We start from the raw sequence: 7,579 nt of genomic DNA on the forward strand, positions 1-7,579 counted from the left end.
GAGAGAGACACTGAGAGAGAGAACACAAGCAGGGAAGTGGGAGAGGGAAAAGCAGGCTTCCCGCTGAGCAGGGAGCCCGATTTGGGGCTCCCTCGCCGGACTCTGAGAGAGAGAGAGAGAGAGAGCATGCATATGAGCAGGGGTGGGAGGAAGTGGTAGAGGGGTAGGGAGAGAGATTAATCACAACCCTGAGATCCCAACCTGAGGTGGAACTGATAGCCAGACATTTAACTGACAGAGCCATCCAGGCACCCTGGCCAAAATAACTTTAAATTTTTTTAAGATTTTATTTATTTATTTGACAGAGAAAGATCACAAGTAGGCAAAGACGCGGGGGTTGGGGGGGAGGCCCCCTGCTGAGCAGAGAGCCTGAGGCGGGGCTTGAATCCCAGAACCTTGGGATCATGACCTGAACCGAAGGCAGAGGCTTAAACCACTAAGCCACCCAGGTGCCCCCAAAGTAACTTTAAAAAAAGAAAAACAGGGGCACCTGGGTGGCTCAGTGGGTTAAAGCCTCTGCCTTCGGCTCAAGTCATGATCCCAGGGTTCTGGGATCGAGCCCCACCTCGGGCTCTCTGCTCAGCAGGGAGCCTGCTTCCCTTCCTCTCTGTGCCTGCCTCTCTGCCTACTTGTGATCTCTGTCAGTCAAATAAATAAAATCTTAAAAAAAGAAAAATGGACACTCTATTAAAAAAAGAAAGAAAGAAAAACAAAGTTAGAGATTTATACCTAACCTTAAAACTTATTATAAAACGGGGCGCCTGGGTGGCCCAGTGGGTTAGGCCGCTGCCTTCGGCTCGGGTCATGATCTCAGGGTCCTGGGATCGAGTCCCGCATCGGGCTCTCTGCTCAGCAGGGAGCCTGCTTCCCTCTCTCCTTCTCTCTCTGCCTGCCTCTCCGTCTACTTGTGATCTCTCTCTGTCAAATAAATAAATAAAATCTTAAAAAAAAAACTTATTATAAAACTATAGTAATCTGGGGTGAGGAGGAATCATAGTAATCAGGCGCCTGGGTGGCTCAGTTGGTGAAGCGACTGCCTTAGATACAGGTCATGATCCCAGCGTCCTGGGATGGAGTCCCTAATCAGGCTCCTTGCTCAGTAGAGGGTCTGCTTCTCCCTCTGCCCCTCCCTCCCAACCTCCCACTCATGCTCGCTCACTCTCTTCTCACAAAAATAAAAAAATAAAATATTTTAAAAATTACAGTAATCAAAATAGTATGCTTGTGAATCAATATGGATAACAGAAAAGAGTATAACAGAGTCCAGATATAGACCCATATATTTGATTTTCAACAAAGATACAAAGGCATTTGAGTACAGGAACAGTCTTTTCAAAAAATGGTGCTAGAACAATTAAATATACATTTCTTTAAAGATTTTCTTTCTTTATTTATTTGACAGAGAGAGAGATTACAAGTAGGCAGAGAGGCAGGCAGAGAGGGGGGAAGCAGGCTCCCTACTGAGCAGAGGCTTAACCCACAGAGCCACCCAGGTGCTCCTAAATATACATTTTTTTCAAGAATTTCAATATTTTGCATCATACTCACTGAAAAAATAAAAATAAATCATATAGACCTCAAATTATAAAAGTTTTAGAAGAAAACATAAGAGAAAATCTTTGTGATCTTTGCCTACACAAAGATTTTTTTTCTTTTTTTTTTTTTAAGATTTTATTTATTTATTTGACAGAGAGAGATCACAAGTAGATGGAGAGGCAGGCAGAGAGAGAGAGAGAGAGGGAAGCAGGCTCCCTGCCGAGCAAAGAGCCCGATGCGGGACCCACCCAGGCGCCCCTTTCTTTTCTTTTCTTTTCAGTAACTCTACACGCAACGTGGGCCTCAAACTTATGACCCTGAGATAAAGATTTCTGAAATACAGTATCAAAAGCACAACCTAAAAAGGAAAAAAAAAAAAAAAATCAACATCATCAAAATTAAGAACTTCTATTCTTTGAAGACACTATTAAGAGTATGATAAGGCAAGTCACAGACTAGGGAAAAACAAGTATAAATCACATACCTGATTAATGATTTATATCCAGAATATATAAAGAATTCATATAAGTCAATAAGACAAACTCAATTTTAAAAAAGACAAAAGATGAGATTGGACATTTCATTAAAATAAGATGGAAGTCTGATTAGCACATGAAAAGATCATTAGTCATCAAAAAAATAAGTCATCAACAAAAATGCAAGTTAAAATCACAATTGGTATCACTACACACTTCTCAGAATGGCTAAAATTGAAAGAATTGACCATACCAGGTGTTGGTGAGGTAGTGATACTGGAACTGCCATACTTAGTAAAATGGTACAAAGGTTTAGGGACATAGTTTAGTAGTTCCTTGGAATGTTAAACATAAACCTACCATAGGACCCAGTCATTCCACTCTTGGGTATTTGCCCAAGAAAAAGAAAAGCATACATCTATACAAAGACTGGTACACAAATGTTCACAGAAGCTTTGTCATAGTCAAAAATATGGCAACAACCCAAACGTTCATTAAAAGGTGAACTAAAGAGGGCGCCTGGGTGGCTCAGTGGGTTGAGCCGCTGCCTTTGGCTCGGGTCATGATCTCAGGGTCCTGGGGATCGAGTCCTGCATCGGGTTCTCTGCTCAGGGGGGAGGCTGCTTCCCCCCACCCACCTGCCTGCCTACTTGGGATCGTTCTGTCAAATGAATAATAAAATCTTTTAAAAAATAATAAAAAAAAATAAAAGGTGAACTGATAGGGGTGCAGGGTAGCTCAGTCGGTTAAATGTCCCACTCTTAATTTCCTCTCAGGTCATGATCTCAGCCCACATCAGTTTCAGTACTCAGCAGATCTGCCTGAGATTCTCTCCTTCTCCCTCTCCCGCCATGTGCACACGCTCTCTAAAATAACAAATAAATAAGGTAAATGGATAAATAATTGTGGAATAGCCAATGTAATTCAATACTACTCAACAATACAAAGGAATTAACTACTGGTATGTAAAAGAACATGGATGAATCTCAAAATGTTCTGAACAAAAGAAGCCAGACTAGAAATAAGTATATATTGTATGATTCCATTTATTCAAAATTCTTGAAAACCTAAACTAATCCATAAAGACAGAAAGCGTATTACTGGTTATATGGTGATATGGTAGGATGGATCGGCGGTCAGATTACAAAGGGAGGCAAGGAAACTTTTTAGAGGAAATAGATGCTCATTTTCTTGATTGTGGCGATGGTTTCGCAGTTACTAACATATTTCAAAACCTATCAAATCATACTTTAAATATGTGTAGTTTGTTGCATATCAGATACATCTTATGAACTCATTTTTTTTTAAAGATGTATATGAACTTGGGGCACCTGGATGGCTCAGTAGGTTAAGCATCTGCCTTCAGCCCAGGTCATGATCCCAGGGTCCTGGGATCAAGCCCTGTGTCAGGACTCCCTGCTCAGCAGGGAGTCTGCTTCTCCTTCACCCTCTACTCCTCCCCTACCCCCATTCATGCTCTCTCTCTCCCAAATAAATAAATAAATCTTTAAATAAAAAAAAAGATGTATGAACTGATCAGAACTCAAGACTATACCTCATTTCCCCAGCTACATTGTCTATAAGCTCAAAAAAATCACAGATTTTGAAAAATTATAATCTATTAGTAGGAAAGAAGTTAAATTTCAGAACCAATTCACACACCTTACTATGGTATAAATCATCCTTTAATTTTCTGAGTCCTTGAAATACAAACTTCAGGATAGGTTTAAATTATAAAGCATATGTACCACAAGGATAGCCAGGTTCAAGAGGAACTAAGAGGAAAGCAGGAAAGACCCATCAAGAGGCCACTGTTGGGTGCCTGGGTGGCTCAGTGGGTTGAGCCTCTGCCTTCATCTCAGGTCACAATCTCAGGGTCCTGGGATCAAGTCCCATATCGGGCTCTCTGCTCAGCAGCTTCCCCCCACCCCATCTCTCTCTCTGCCTGCCTCTCTGTCTACTTGTGATCTCAGTCAAATAAATAAATAAAATCTTTAAAAAAAAAAAAAAACTTTATAAAAATAGTAATAAATAAATAAATAAAGAGGCCACTGTTCCAGGGCTTTTAGAGAAGAACATGTGAATTCTATAAATATCCTAAAATATCTGCTATCTGGGCAAACTCTGATCAATGTTTGGCCTTACCTGGCTCTATGAAAGTGGATCCTCTTTTTAGAATTATTAATATTGAAGTGGAGAGCCATCTGAAATGTAAATCCTGGAATAAATAAAGCTGCATCCCAGATGAATACAACTCATGGTTCTAAAGATGGTGTGGTCTCTTAGATTTCGGTATTCTCGGGGGCACCTGGATGGTTCAGGTTATATGGGATCAAGCCCTGTACTGGGCTCCCTGCTGGGCAGGAAGCCTGCTTCCCACTCTCTCACTCCCTGTTTGTGTTCCCTCTCTCCCTGTGTCTCTTTCTATCAAATAATAAATAAAAATAAAATCTTTTTTAAAATTTCAGTATTCTCAGTGGCTTGATCAAAAACAACAGGACTAGAAAGGCATGCTTTCATTAAAAAACAAACACATTTCCTATTTATTATTACTGCTAAAAATAGATAAATTTCAGATAGCTAGGAGACTTAACCTTTTTTAAATACAGAAATATCATAGGGTGCCTGGATGGTTCATTTGGTTAAGCATTCAACTCCTGATTTCAGCTCAGGTCATGATCTCAGAGTGGTGAAATCAATGCCCCCATTGGGCTCCACGCCAAGCATAGAGCTTGCTTAGGATCTCTCTTCCCTCTGCTCCTCCCCCCTCCCTACCATGTGCTCTCTTCCTCTAAAAAAAAGAAAAAGAAAAGAAAGAAATATCACACTATTCACCCACATAGTTTTCTCAAGTTGTATACAGTTAATAAAACTTGGACAATTCTACAAAAATATTCAGTAACATCATAACATCCAAAGCATATCCAGCAGATCAAATGTCATTAGTTTACAGTTATGGTGGTATATAACATATAGGTAAACTACAGGTTCAAGGTTCAAATGAACAAACATCACACTTTATGCTTTTTATAATAACAGTTTGAATTTTTTATAGGTGAGAAGACAAATTATATAGTAGTTAAGAACATAACTCAAGAGGGAACTGCTTGGATTCAAATCTTCCATCAGCCACTTATTTGCTATACACCATGAGCAAGTTCCTTTACAACTCTATGCCTCTGATTCCTCATCAACAAAATGAGGGTAATAAAAGTATTTAATTCATAGGGCATTCATGAAGATTAAATAAATTCACAGGCATAAAGCACCCAGAACTGTGCCTGGCTCATAATAAGCACCCAGTAAGTTTTACTTTGTCACTACTGCTGTTGTTATAATTCAGCTCATGATTGGCACTGTTACTAGAGTTAAGATTAATATATAGGATAATTAATGCTATCACTGACAATTAAAAAAATGTGAATATATCTACTAAGAAGTAATATAAAACAAAGACTTGAAAAGACAGTTTTCCAAATAAAATCTAAAAATGATCAATAAACACATGAAAAGATACTCAACATCACTTTTCACTAGGGAAATGAAAATCAAAACCACAATTAGATACTTCACACCTACTAAGATGGCTATAATAAAAAAGGATGGAAATAACAGTAAAAAAAGTGTGAGCAAGAATGTGGAGACACTGGAACTCTTGTGCATTACTAGCAGGAATATAAAATGGTACAGATACTGTGGAAAAGTTTGGCTGTTCTCAAAAAGTTAAACAGAACTACCACAAGATCCAACAATTCTACTCTTAAGTATATATCCAAAAGAACTGAAAGCAAGTTCTCAATGAGATATTTGCACACCAGTGTTCACACAAGCATTATTCACAATAACCAAGAGGTGGAAACAACCCAGTATCCACAAAGAGATGAATAAACAAAATGTTATATACACTTATAATGGAATGTTATTTGGCCATTAAAAGAATGAAATTTTGATATAAACTATAAGGATGATACATGTTACCTTGAAGACATTATGTTTAGTGAAATAAGCCAGACACAGAACAACAAATACTGTATGATTCTACTTGTATGAAGTACCTAGAACTGACCAATTAATAGAGACAGGAAGTAGAATAGAGGTTACCAGGAACGGGGGGGGGGGGGGGGGTGGACAGTTATTGTTTACCAGGTAATGAGTGTTTGTTGGGAATAACAAAAAAATTTTGAGTATAGATAGTGCTGAGGATTACACAACATCGTGACTGTATTTCTAAAAATAACTTTTTTAAGATTTTGTTTTTAAGTAATACCCAACGTGGGGTTCAAACTTATAACCCCAAGATCAAGAGTCCCATCCTCCATGGCCTAAACCAGCCAGGTGCCCCAGGACTGTATTTGAATTGCACACTTATGAATTGTTAAAATGAAATTTAGTGTGTATATTTAATACACACACACAAAGAATCTGTTGGTTATTCTATTGAGCATTTTCACTTTATTGCTGCAGTTCACCAATGAAAAGTTCAATATCCATTCTTTTTTTTTTTTTAAAGATTTTATTTATTCATTTGACAGAGATCACAAGTAAGCAGAGAGGCAAGCAGAGAGAGAGAGGAAAGGAAGCAGGCTCCCTGCCAAGCAGAAAGCCCGACGCGGGGCTCGACCCCAGAGCCCCCGAGATCATGACCCCAGCGGAAGGTAGAGGCCTTAACCCACTGAGCCGCCCAGGCACCCCTCGATATCCATTCTTAACTACGTAACTCTGAAAGAGGCAGAGAAGCATAAGGCCTACTGTTAAATTCTAAACAACTTAGAAAAGAATTAAAATGCTACTTTAAAAAACTTGTGATACATTTTAACACAAATATATTAAATTGGAAACAGTAACTATGAACTTAGATAATAAAGATAAAGTAATCTTTCAAAAAAAAAAAAAGGTATTGGATTGGAACTCAGATTCTGGCCTTACCCAGATTCTAATCTTACTTCACCAAGAATCTTTAAAGCAGGGGCACCTGGGTGGTTCAGTGTGTTAAAGCCTCTGCCTTCTGCTCGGGTCACAATCCCAGGGTCCTGGGACCGAGCCCCGAATCGGGCTCTCTGCTCCACGGGGAGCCTGCTTCCTCCTCTCTCTCACTCTGCCTGCCTCTCTACCTACTTGAGATCTCTGTCTGTCAAATATATAAATAAAATCTTTAAAAAAAAAAATCTTTAAAGCATTAATTTTTTCATGATTACCTCCCCCCCAAAATAAAGACGTAAATTTGTTGAAAGAGAAAAAAGCAGGGTATTTGGGATTGCAGGGGAAAAAACATTTTATAAAAACATAATTTTAGGGGCGCCTGCGTGGCTCGGTGGGTTAAAGCCTCTGCCTTCAGCTCAGATCATGATCCTAGGGTCCTGGGATCAGCCCCACATCTGGCTCTCTGCTCAGCAGGGAGCCTGCTTCCTCCTCTCTCTCTGCCTGCCTCTCTGCCTACTTGTGATTTCCGTCTGTCAAATAAATAAATAAAATCTTAAAAAAAAAAAAAAGACTTCTGACTTATACAAAACAGCAAGAAATATGGGCCTATCAAATCTTCTGTTATTACCCTTCTATTTTAATAGGAA

This window comes from Lutra lutra, chromosome 15, assembly GCF_902655055.1.
Source record: "Lutra lutra chromosome 15, mLutLut1.2, whole genome shotgun sequence".
Lineage (NCBI taxonomy): Eukaryota > Metazoa > Chordata > Mammalia > Carnivora > Mustelidae > Lutra > Lutra lutra.